General features: G+C 35.4%; 1 protein-coding gene across 5 annotated transcripts in view; it reads right to left on the bottom strand.

Annotated features, from left to right (window-relative positions):
- Positions 1–8,032, bottom strand: part of simj (simjang) — a 61,432-nt gene extending 53,400 nt beyond the window's left edge. For 2 of the 5 annotated variants that reach the window (XM_069816110.1, XM_069816112.1), the window contains exon 1: positions 7,556–8,032. The gene's annotated coding sequence lies outside the window, so the exon portion shown is untranslated. The remainder of the gene's footprint in view (positions 1–7,555) is intronic. The other 3 variants (XM_069816109.1, XM_069816114.1, XM_069816111.1) reach the window with 2 other exon arrangements.
- Between the last annotated feature and the right edge of the window lie 6,141 nt (positions 8,033–14,173).

The raw sequence follows: 14,173 nt of genomic DNA, 5'->3' as shown, positions 1-14,173 counted from the left end.
TTCAGGATCTTTTAGAATTTGTTTCAAGATTTTCGCCAGTTATTCATTTCGTCAGGCAACAGTGACTGGGAATCCAATGAAGAAAATGATAATAAAATACACAGAAATAGGGCCTACAATGATCAAGAAAACAGAGATCGGACAAAACTATGTAAGAAATCAGGATTGCTGGGTCTCGTTCATATTATCATCATACAGATAAAATAAAAATTATGATGCAATAACTTTCAAGAATGGACTTTATTTTTGGGAAACTGGCAACCCAAAATCAGTTTTTCATGTTTTTATTTTATAATCTCATCACAGAAATAATATCACATACCGGTAGCCTATTAGTATCAAATCAATTTCCCCCAAATAGTTTGTTTTGTCAGTCATACACAGTTTTTAAAATGAAAGCAGACTATAAAGAAATTAAATTACTTGGTCCCTAATTTAGTTAAATGCAGCCTGTTTGCAAAACTCAAGACCTTTTTTGCTACGAAATTGGTAGCCACATTGTTGTTGTATATGCGTAGATCAGTCAGCTATTTAACACAATGGCTCCTTTTACGTCACAAGAGAAGATTCAGTTTTGTTACTGTCTAACAGAATAAACAGTAAATGTTGCTGGAACATTTTTCTATTCCACAGATTTCTGATGGGTACACATTCCAACAGAACGGACTCCCTCCCAATACCAGGGGCTAATAATTTAATCTCTGAATACTCACGATGCCCCTACTTCATGGCCCCCATGAACTCCCGACTTAATCCTCCCCTGGACTTCCTCTGAGGTTATATTACAATAGCGAAGTGGCAGTAATATAGATGCAGTAGCATCAGTAACTCTACAGATGTTAATAACACTTAAAGGGAGACTGAATATCTGTTGGATGTCTGTCATGCCACGAAGAGGGCACATATTCAGATCTACTGACTATGCAATAAACTTGAGTTACTCAATGTTCTTTGACATACTTCTTTTGTGTAGTATCACAATTACCAGTACAGGTAGCTAATGAATTATTTTATTGGCTGTTTTCATTTCGGACACCCTATATATTCCTCTGATACAGTACTGAACAAATAAAGCATTTAATAAAGCTCTATGTTGCAGGATCAGCATCCCACCCCACAGCCTCATCATGCCTGGACTCGTGTTACGGAATGACAGATGAGAGTCCTCAAAAGGAAAGAATTTCCTCATGAAATTTCGGGAAGCTACGCTCTGTAGCAAAATCCGGTTTCGAAAACCAGCTGTAACAGCTGACGGGATCGCCGTACTGATCACACATTACACTCCAGACTGGTTGGATGATCGTTCACCTCTGCTGATGCATATGAACGTGAGACCAGCAGTCGGCCTTGACACATATACATTTGGCAATTATTTACTTTAGTGATACCATAGTTGTAGACATGTCCAATGTGCCCACAACAGAAATTAACAAAATGTCGGAGGGAAAAGTGATTTTTATTGTGACATGGTAATGTTTAACATATAAGTTACCGACCTAACCTAACTTTCGAGGAGTGAGGGATAATCTAAGAAAGCACAGCTGGATAGAAGTTACACAGGAAGAAGTAGAGAAATAGTTACGACATCTTTTATTTCTTACATAATTTGAATGTATGCAGTGAAATAAGCCTACATATGCAACTTAAAATATGTAATTTGCACGCAAAAGAGCAAATTTCATGCTTGGAATGTTCCAGTTCGTAGATAATACAATCTCAGAAGTTAAATAAAAGGCCTACAATTAAAATTTTGGTAATTAGCAAGGGATCACCACTCTTTTACAAGGTAGGTCAATATAACAAAGTTAGTGGATTATTTGATAGATATCTAAGTGACATAATTTCAATGATTTAAGATCATTGAAATCTTTTCACATATTCCTTGGCCTCAAGTCACTTAGATATTCTCTCAACTAATCCACTAACCTTGTCACAAAGGTACCTTGTAAAAGACTGGTGGTCCTTTGCTAATTACTAAAATTGTAAGTAGAAATAAAAAAAAAAAAACATCAATTTAGTTGAAAAAAGAAAGGAACAAATATTTACATGGCAAAAGTTAAATAATGCAGAGTTTAAATTTAAAGAAATATATTTAATTCTTTTAACTTACTGAAAATATTATTAAAGTTATTTTACTCTGGATTAGTTTTAATGAACTGATTGTAAAATCTTGGTCCCTAACACGAAGAATGAATTTGTCCAGATTTTGTAGACCTATTGTATTCTGGTTCAAGTAAAATAAGTAACATACTTCGCCTAGTAGCCTATTATGAAATATTTCTATGTCATCTTTACACTTACAACGATTTTATGACAAAAAAAGTGCAAAGAAAATCGAAGCAAAGCAAAAAAGGCCTGGCTTCTCGGCAGGGGCAGTTGCTCTTGGTAGTGATACGATAATATTATACAGGCCTACAACTTGCAAAGTTTATTTTTATATCAGTTACACTTCGATATAGGCCTATAGCCTATAAAGTCAATGGGATCTTGATTTTTGAGGTTATGTCAATATGAATACTAATTTCATAATTGCATATTATGTAACCTATTGTTTTCGCGAAATCAAATAGATAGGTGAAATATAACCTATTCAAGGACTTTCATGTAACATGAAAACAATAATTTCGTTACGTTAATGTTTGCAAACGCCGCCCTACATTTTCGTTCTGTTAGACAAAAAACTAAGTCGGAAAATCAAGATCAAAACATTAGACTCTTGCATTTTCCTATCAGTACTACATGGATTAATAAATATAAAATACAACATTATAAATACATTGCACCCTGACACAGATAGGTTACACATCTATACAGACAGCTCCAAATATCAAAATGATGAACCAGCTGGGGGTTGGAATATATTCCAAATTATTCAGTTTTTATTTGTCTACAGGAGTTCTTCTACTCACTTTGATGGAGAAATTACAGCAAGCAATAGGGCATTAACACAACTTATTTATCAAATTAATATGTTTAAAAATGCTGTTATATTTAGCAACTCAATTTCTGCAATCCAAGCCATAGCTTCATTCAATGTTCCTACAAATTCCAAAATCGCAGTAATTCAATCATTCTTATATAATGATGCATTTTATATTTTATTTGAATTTTTCCTTAAAGGGGATTATTCCTGTGTTCGTCCATGGTCTGGAATTTAGGTTAAGTTTAGATTTAAGACCTCTCCTGGCACCACATTATCATAATCATCCTATCACATCAGCAGGGTAATGTAACTTCGCCTTACAGGTGCCCCAACCTCAGAAGTGGGTTACAAAGCCACGGCCAGGAGAGAAGACCAGAAATGTAGAAAAGACAACCTGGTGGCATTGGATATAAAAAAAAAATATTTTCTTTCATGAAGGGAGACCAAATTCTTGAAGCTGATGAGGTTATTATATTAACAAACTCGTACAGTACAAAAATATGGAATTGTAACATATGCATATAATACTAATTTACAAGTTCTAATCCTATATAATATCGAGCCGATATAGTTTTTCATAATATGGTTAAAAATAAGAAATTTATATCATAACCTAAATAAGAATTTTATGGGATGGAAATGGCCAATATTACATAAAACTGTAGTAGTAAGTCTATGTAAGCCTATAAAAATAGTTACAAGTTTGCAAATGGTTGATTTACGTATTTAATATGCCTAATATGTATGTACAATAGTTAGGTAGAATATAGACCTATTTAATAATACATAGCCTAGGCTATATATAAAGAAGAAATGAGCGGAAGAACGCAATTACGTTACTGACGATTTGAAATAATAATTTCTAAGAATAAAATATTAAATTGTGACAGCCATAATGGGTGAAAGAATACGTGACAAATTGGAATAAGGACGTGCAAAATAAAATAGACAATGAAACTGGCAAAATAAAAAAAAAAAAATTAAAGGAAAGCTAAGCATCTATAACTGTACATTGTCAAATAGGCCTAATATACGTTGCCTGCCTTGCCCTGAAACTTAACTATAAGAACATGCTGACGGTCCATGAAGAAAAAGAAGTGGCAAAATTGAAAAAAAGTAAAAAAGGAATTAGCAAAAGGAAACAAATACGAGTACATGACAATATGAACCAACAATTTCCAACAATGTATTTGTTAAATTCTGGTAATCAAATTTAAAACAAAATAAGCATTCAGAACTTCAGAAATCAATAGGTAAAAAACAGAACTTGATAAAACCTAAAATGAGAAAATAAAAGGACGTGCTTAGTGTTCAGCCGATATCACTATTCTGTTGAACATATTCTTCAGACAAATCCGATTGGGAAGTTAGAAAAGTAGCTATTTCCTTGCATGTACTTAAATATTAGATCAATTTTGGTAGGTACATAAGGTGCCTACTCAAACACGTTTCCTATCTATCTCTTTAATTTATAAAATAATTTTAAATGCAAGCAATATTTTTATAATAAGATTGTTTTCTTTCCTCAATAGGCCATCTTTTGGTAAATAAAACTGAATAATTAATTACAGTGTCCACACCTGTGGAGTAACGGTCAGCGTGTCTGGCTGCAAAACCAGGTGGCCCGGGTCCGAATTCCGGTTGGGGCAAGTTACCTGGATGAGGTTTTTTCCGGGGGTTTCCCTCAACCTAATACGAGCAAATGCTGGGTAACTTTCGGTGCTGGACCTTGGACTCTCTTCACCGGCATTATCACCTTCACATCATTCAGACGCTAAATAACCTAGATGTTAATACAGCGTCGTAAAATAACCCAATAAAATAAAAAAAATTAATTACAGTAAACTCTGTCAATCAGTACTGAACATGAATAAAAAATCAGTACCGGGACTAGTTTGTAAGTATTTGAACCATAATAACAATAAAACATCTTATGATTTTTACAAAAGGGTCACAAGTGGAAACAGAACAATTTCAAAAACAGCTGGGAAATAAAACTTAAAAAAAAAAAAAAAAAAAAAAACATAATATTTTGAATAGGCTACAAAAGAAATGAACACAAACAATGACAATTTATTCTTTCCACAAATGCAGCTAAGAAATATTTTAAAATTAATAATGAAATTATCTTACTCCTGTAATTTCAGTGTGCAACTTTGGTGCATTTGTATCAAGCAAAGAGAAATTTGAATTGATTTATTTATAGTCATGTTACTTAATTTAGAAATAAGTAGGCCTAACCTATAGGCTACTTGCTACAAATTAAGACATAAAATATTCAAATATCAATAGATAGATATGTGTATTTCCTCATAAGTGCAAGCCTAAATACACATTTCATTTTAACATCGCATGGGTCTTCGACCATACATGCTATTGCATAACACAATTGACACCGGCACTATAAAATTAAGTACACAACAAATTGCCAAAGAAATTTAGATCTTGTATTTCTAACTTTACCAAGAAATATCCCTAGCCTCAGCCAAATATTCATACAAACATATAGGGTGGTATTCATAGACATTTCGCAGCACACGCTACGAACGTACTAAGCTAGCCCCGGCTATCCACTGGTTACTAGTACAGAATTCAAATCGTATCCTATCGCTAACACTTGTTTATGAATACGAAAAACGCTGGTAATCCACCGAAAGCCCGCGCTAAAAATGTCTATGAATAAGGCCCTTAAATTTTACATAGGCCTACTTCACTTTCACACATGTAGACCACATTTAGAACTATACAATCAGGCAACATTGCTAGACTGACTGTCCTATCATTGGGTATTGGTACAAAGATTTTAAAATAAGTACTTTATGACTAAACTGATCAAACAAATGTAAAAAAATTGTATTACGTGCTGCACTATTTCAGACAATGCTAACAACCTTAGAGTGTGCCAATGATTAATATTCTGTATATCTATGCCTAGTAACTTATTGAGGTTAGGAAGCACACAATCTGAATAGGTAAAGCATTAATAACTTCAGCCTACTGTTTCATGAATTATTGAACTAAATTAAAGAAAAAGAAACAGCCTACTGTTTCACGAATTATTGAACTAACTTAAAGAAAAAGAAACATTGTAACTTATCAAGTTGAGCTGAGATTTTTACACAATGAACTGCATAAGCCACAAAACGTAAACTCCATTAAATGTTTTTTATACACATATTATATTGTACCCGACCAAGTGATAGGTTAAACGACCAATATTGAAAATTAAAAACTGCATCAAATGTTAAAAAATACAACACAAGGTTATGTATATATGCCTATTCACCTATAAGTTATAAGTAGAGAAAGTAGAATTCGATTAACTTCCTTCAATATATCTGTATGGACCTACTTACTGGCTATAGAAACAAAAACACAATGTGTACTTATGATATAGGCCTAATTGTAAAGAAAATTATCCTCGACAAATGCTATTCAAATGAATTAACTTCGTGTAAGATTAAAGCTACTGTCGAATGTAAGGACTGCATTCTCTTGGGAGTTTTAATAACTGTCAATGAATCAATGTTTTTCTAGTTTACTCGGTAAGTGAATACACTAACTTCGGATTTTAATCACTGATGTATGTTGGGCTGCTAGCTTTATAATGTAAACATTTCCACAACTCACATGTTAATAGTTTCAACAACTATTCCGCAACTAGTATCAACAACTAGGTTATTTATTTTATTTTCGAAACTGACCTTATCAATATTTTAAAGCAATGGATATGGTTAATTGTCAACATCCTTAGGGCCTAATTATTATTTTCAATTATGAACTACTAGCTATAATAATAATAATTGTATGCGACAGCTCGCAATTAAATGAAACTTGTAACAACTTCAGTCTAGAGCTGCAAAATATTGGTTATTAAAAATTTAAATTGAGCTATCATTAGGCCTACTTTCTTATATGGACTAGCTATTACTAATCTCATTAAATTCACAAAATATGAAAACTGCATGCTCGATTGCTACATAACCAAGAATGTAGCCATTACATCACCAATCACCTTTTCATTATGTTACTTTTACTTCAGGTAAAAAGTATAATTGCCTAAATATATGATTAGTATCACTTTCCAATTTTGTTTGTCAAAATATTCGCATGGGTCTAATCTAGTGTTATGATGACCTTTGGTATTGTTGATTGACATGAATTCACTTGGCCCATTTCCCAATCACATCAAACGACATACAAGCTTACACGTTTACATAACACATACACCATCCTATGGCCACATACTAGCATCAGGTCACAACATGATAACCCTTATTTCCAAAAATCAACTTTGAGAAACTGTCAAACTTGAGGTACTTGAATCACTATGTTGATTTTATAGAAAACAACAAAGTTGAAAAGCACACGACGGAGGCAAAATTAAGATAAAAAGCTCGAATTATCCCTGCCATCGGCCTCGGGCTGTCACCCACAATCCTTTATGACTCCATTGTGTTATATCCGATGAATGTCCGTCGGCGATGAGCTTAATAGGCCTAAGAATAATTAGGCCTTTTTCTCCATGGAGACGTTATATTTCACCTTTATACCATCATAACTGATCTGTAGGTGACTAGACGTTTTAATAGATACCCAACAACCAATATTTCTAATCACAAGTGGACATACCTGGCGGTCAATCAAGGACGTTCCAAATTTGTTAACTGCCTGACAAATCGATTTCAAAAGTACCGACAAGGTGTTAATTATTCCAAACACAAACACTAGTCCGTGACAGAAAACACTTCATTAATGAAAACCATCATTACAAACACTTGAATGACACAATATAAACTTATTTCACATATCTGAAATGTCTTGAATCTGAAGGAAAAAATTAACGCATCCACGCAAAAATTAACCACTGATCCAATATGGCGTTGTCTCTACTTGTATGCTACGGGGCTTCCTTCTGTATTACAAGGATTCCGTAAACAAGTTGACATAAACAAATGCACGTGGTTTCATTGGTCATTTGAAAGTTGAGCTTTTAAAGAATTGGAATAGCGAAAGCTGAAATCGGAGTTATTGTCACAGCGGAGACGCGAGCGGAACGCTTGGAACCGAAACAAACGCACATTCAGAGTGAATGACCGCTACTGGTAATGAGGAGCACAGGAAAGACAAACAAATAGGAAGCATCCCCCAGCGTGCGGTGTAAAAGAGAGATAGTATTGTGACGTCATAGCACGATAATCTGTCGCCAACCTCGTCCAGAGGAGCGAGGTTACTGAAAGCAGTCGAAGTGTCTCGGCCGCCGCCGGTTTCGCAACTGTCACTATCCAGCTGATCGGAATAATGTCATTGGGTTGCGAAGTCTTTTCGGTTCCAAATTCGTTCCTATTTTTTTTATTGCGAAAAACGATATGGTCCACAGTTTTTCTCAGATACTCCAAATATTACCACTTTGTCACCTGTTGGAACAATCGCGCTTTAGTTCTTTTTCTGCGATTAATTTAAGCGCGAAATGACAATTTTGCGCGGAAAAAAAATTGAGTTGCATAAATATTTTTCTAACGCAACCTAAGCCATCAAGTTACGCCAAAGTTTTGACGTGGTTGCGTACAATTTCAGCCAGACTTTTTCTTTTTTCGGTTAATGAATTGTTCTGTGTTTTCAATGTCTCAATAATTTATATCTTCTTTTGGAACTACTTCTATTGAAAACATATTATTTGTAGAAACTACTGTAGACGCTATTCGTTTCAAAAAAATTAAATTACGATAGGCCTACATAAATTTATTTTTTAATCCACTTAAACGCTTCACATTATAATCTAAAATGTGCCTATTATGTATGTTAACAAATACAAAAGAGTAACAAACAACTCTCATTTTTTAAAATATCGATATTACACTTATTAAAATTCGTCAATTAATTTTGTACTTTTAACGCTGTAGGGAAGTAAATATTTCACTATTTGATTTTTATTGGCAAATTTATGGTCAATGGAACTTAACAAATTTGATATTTCTTTGCCGAATTCCTTAGATGTACAAATTAGTTACTTTTAAAAGTAAATTCAAAATAATTTCTACAATGTTCACTAAATGACATTCTATTCTTTTATAGTTTATATACAATCATCGCGGCTGTGATAATTAGAGCAAATAAACATTGTTTTAATAATAAATACTTTATATTTGTATATTATCGTTCAGAGACCCAGACTTTATTGCCAGAAATGTTACGGTCCCCTCTCAATATTTTTCGGGCTTAAGACTGCGCCAGTCTGTTTCCTGTTCTATCTGTTAAAATATATTTGAATCATGATATATTATTGGTTTCAATAAAAAAAATAATCCTTGCAGGCATTAGTTCTAATTTGACAAATTGGGGGCGTTAACGGTAGTTCACCGATGCTACCGCACGAGACAAACATTTGAAAAGCGCAGACGTAGCTCCGTCCGATAACTGAAAGCCTATCATAAAAGTGGATCGAAGTTGGAACCTTGGTAAATCTTGCGGGATTTGTGGTGAAAAAGCGACAGATGCAGGTTTTATGAGTATTTTGAGTCATTTTATTTTACATTTGTTTTATTATCGTCTGTGTTCACATCATAATTTCTCAACAGTCTATGTAGAATTTCAATTGGAAATTTGATGTCTTAAATCTTAAAAAAAAAAAAAAAGAATAATAATAATAAATAAAGATAGCATCGCTAACCAGAACGCGGATACAATTCCAAAGTTACTCCACACACATAGTACAAAGCAGCTCACCAAATATTTTGTGACTATCTTGTAGAACTTGTTTTCGTGTTACGGAAATCCGGGTTACGTAATTTCACCCTTACGAAAGAGACAAGAGTTTGCAGTGTATAACCACGTTCCGGGCAGCAAACACACAATCTGACGGAACCATGTACGCGCGGCATTCGTAGCAACAACAAACCGTTTAAAAGCAATGCTAGGTCACGCAATACGCATGCGCAGGGTGATGTGGGTGTACAGGAGGCTTTGTTTGCATCTATTATTGAGTTCTTTACGACTCTCAGCGGTTACCATTCTCATCTTATTTTAGATTCTGCGATGCATAATACCTACTCATATAGGATCTGAAAAGGGACTGAGGAGTTCACACGCATCTGTAAGATATTACGGAGTGCGAGAGACGGGAAAAACTTTATCAACACGAATGAACTAAGTCATGGATGTTCGTAACTCTCACGTATTCTATTCATTGAGATAAAAATGTTTTCACGTCAAAATCAATGTTGACATTCATTAGGAAGCATTGAAGTACCGCAAGATTCCATAAAGCCATAATGTCATGAATAATACGTGCCGGTATCGGATTATTCTTTAGCCAAATAGGTTCACTATTTTTTATAGTGTCTCAGTGTTCTTTTTAAATGTTGAATAAAGTTCTTATTCGAGGGTTAGTAGAAAGACGGATACTGTTCTCCAACCAGATCAACCGTGAAAGGAATGTGCTTATTGCGTCATCTATTGGAACGAAGTAGATAGATAATATTACCGTTATAACGTCAGTTTAAAACCATGCGCTCTCCTGCATATGTTATTTCCTGTATGGAGAGATTAAAAGAGCAGGAGATTAACCTTGATCTAATTTTGTAACTAGGATAGTATCAATATGTGTGTATCAATGTTATTGTGAGAGCTAGCCAATACACATACGAGTACCCACGTGTGCGACCTTATGACATCAACATTCATTCACAGCATTACTCCGCTTCGTCTCATTCCCCAAAGACTTTCTCGTGGTTGGAGTATAGTAACACTGATGGAACTCCGTCTTTGGATGCTAATAAGTAACTTAACTTCATACTTGAGACGTATTTATAGGAATATGTTATAAGTCTTTGTAAATGGAAGAATAAAGACTGATCTATCCAAAAATGATGTTCACTTTATTCTCAAAATAAAATTCTACATTTTAAAACAATAAACATGTAATATAGGCCTACCTGTTTTGCCTAAATTTTCAGACTAAATCGCAAAAAATGGATCAGAACATACTGCGAGTGAAATACGTCAATAAATACGACTTTTTAAGTAATGTAACTGAATCGGTCGGAGCTGAAAGACATTAAGTCAGTTTTTGCAACTTTTCAAAAGGGGGAAAAAAAAAACATTATATCGTGAAGAAAACCAAGTAAATTTATTGAATGTTTATGTTAAGCTGTATAATAATTCCCTAGCATATGTGTACTACAATAAAAAGATAAGTTCAATGCCTCATACACATTTCAAATATTATTTAGAAAAAGTGACAATGCTTTTTAGCACCGTTGTTGCTTTACAAATTTAAATATACAGAATCCGCCAAAAAAAGTATACACTCTGTCAGACTCTATCGGGATATTGCTATTGTCAATTGATTTTAATTACGAGTATGTTGTAGTATGGTTTTCGTTCAACAGATGTCGGTACTTTCATCACAATAATGAAAAAACAAAATGGCTGGAGCACGCTTGACGTTCGAGCAGCGAAAATGCATTCTGAAGTGGTTTATGAGGTTTGATAATGCTGTTGAAGTGCAGCGTTAGTGGAGGCGGGAGTAAGAAACAGAACCCCCCAACCCGTCTAACAATTAAACGCATTATTGACAAGTTTGAGGCGCATGGAACGATTTGTGATATTCACGAAGGAAGATCGGGAAGACCGCGTACAACTAAAGGTCCTGCTTCGTCGATCCTCGTGTTGGAAAGGTACCTCGAAATGTTACGCACATCAATTTTACCAGGTGTACGTGCGCTTTATGGAGCTGATGATGAGGTCTTCTACCAACAGGACGGGGCGCCACACACTACCACCTAGCCGTAGGAGCTTTCCTGGATGACAATCTGCAGGGACATTGGATTGGACGAAGAAGACCCATTGAGTTCCCCCCACGGTCGCCAGATCTAACCCCTTTGGATTTTTACTTGTAGGGAACTGTGAAAGATCAAGTCTATCGACGTAAGCCGCGCACGCTGAAAGACCTTCGCCAGGAAATTACAGCGGCATGAGCAGCGATCTCTATTGAAACATTGACCGACGTAACTGCGGCGACCGCTCGTCGTTGCGTTATGTGTCTGGCCGCCAACGGCGATCGTTTTAAATCATGTGCTTAACTGAGGACCGTACTACATGTATGATCAGTATTTAAATGTAAAGCAAACACATAATAAATAGTTTTCGTTCCTTAAAGAGTGTATACATTTTCTTTGGCTGACTCTGTATTTTAGTTATACAGAGTGTATACAATGATTCATCAGATTTTGACATCGTATAGCTTAAAATTTATAATATCCACCCATTTGTACTCATAGCCAATAGAAAGAGCATATTCTTAAATTTGGTATCTCTCATTTCAGATTAATTCTGACTCTTCAGTGACTCACTAGTGGCGGTTGGTAAAATGGTGTCTGATCAGCAGAAAGCATTTTGTGTTCTGGAATATCAGAGTACTCAATCCATCATCATTGTGCAGCATGCGTTCCGGAGACAGTACAGAGGAGACCCACCAACCCACCAAAGCATTCTGCGGTGGTATCGACAGTTGAAAGACAAAGGGCGCTTGTATAAAGGAAAAAGCTCAGGACGACCAGGTGTTTCAGCTGAAAAGGTGGAGAGAATCCGAGAGGCATTCGCTCGTAGCCCACAAAAATCAACACGTCAACCAAGTCGCGAACTGGACATTCCTCACGACCTCGTCATCAGAAACGAATTTTGTTATCGTTTCCAGGCAGCGTTGGAAGATGACGAATTTTCCTCTCGATTCGTGTTCAGTGATGAGGCGACCGGTGAATTGGGCGATGTGCTCAGGATGATTTGGCACCCCTCAGGTGGCCCCCACGGCCTCCTGACCTCACAGTTTGTGATTTTTTTCTTTGGGGGTACGTGAAAGAGAATGTTTACATGCCACCTATGCCGACAACATTGGCTGAACTCCGGGATCGCAACACTGCTGGGCTGAGGAACATCGACAATGACATGCTCCAACGTGTATGGGTCGAACTGGACTACCGCATAGATGTGTGTTGGGTAACACGAGGAGGGCACATAGAATATTTGTAATGATATGTACAGAACTTGAAAATGTGCTCTTTCGAGTGGCTATTAGTATAAATGGGTGGACATTATACATTTGAAGATATACGATGTCAAAACCCGATGAATCATTTGAATACACTCTGTATTTGTTTGTAGCATTGTAAAACATACTGCCACTTTTGGCAGCTGAACTTACAAGGATTTCCCTTCACTTTTTGTTGCTGGCAATTTCAAAACTAAGATCTAAATCGAGGCTTACGAGAAATAGAGTAATGCAAGTAGGAGATAATTCAGGAAGCAGTGATGAAGGAAGAGAGAAAAACGAGGTGAAAAAGCAGTATGACTTAAGGAAATGATGTGGAGGGGAAATAATTCGAGAGAAAAGAAAAATAAGACCTAAAATAAAGTAGCAGTGTGGAAAAGTTAGCAGTGAAAAGCGCAAATAGAGATCTGAATTGAGGGGAAATGTGCCATACAGGAGGGGGGGTCAAGAATTAGAAGTACCGGTATAGTATTTTTGGTATAATGATGGGTAGGGAGTAGGGTAAGTGGAAGAATCGATGACGGACAAGAAGAGACTAGTGGATGAATTGCAATAATAAATTAAACTAAATAACGATCTAAATGACTTATACGAGAGGCGTTGTAAAACGTGGAGAGGGCATTGTATACAATAATGTGAAGTACCGCCTCACCGAAAGGCTATTGCTTAAAGACAAATTCATTCATTCATTCATTCATTCATTCATTCATTCATTCATTCATTCCATCCGTTCATTCATTCCATTCGTTCATTCATTCCATTCGTTCACTCGTTCCTTCGTTCGTTCATTCATTCATTCATTCCATTCATTAATTCATTCCATCCATTCATTCATTCCATTCGTTCATTAATTCGTTCATTCCATTCGTTCCTTCGTTCGTTCATTCATTCATTCATTCATTCATTCATTCATTCATTCATTCATTCATTCATTCATTCCATCCATCCATTAATTAATTAATTAATTCATTCATTCATTCCATTCGTTCATTCATTCGTTCCTTCGTTCGTTCATTCATTAATTCATTAATTCATTCATTCCATCCATTCATTCATTCCATCCATTCATTCATTCCATTCGTTCCTTCGTTCATTCATTCCATTCATTAATTCATTCCATCCATTCATTCATTCATTCATTCATTCATTCATTCATTCATTCATTCATTCATTCATTCATTCAAGTTTGGTACAACAAAATT

Source organism: Periplaneta americana, chromosome 17, assembly GCF_040183065.1.
Source record: "Periplaneta americana isolate PAMFEO1 chromosome 17, P.americana_PAMFEO1_priV1, whole genome shotgun sequence".
NCBI classification, from domain to species: domain Eukaryota; kingdom Metazoa; phylum Arthropoda; class Insecta; order Blattodea; family Blattidae; genus Periplaneta; species Periplaneta americana.
The sequence above is the reverse complement of the archived record's forward strand: the minus strand, read 5'-3'. Positions and strand labels throughout refer to the sequence as shown.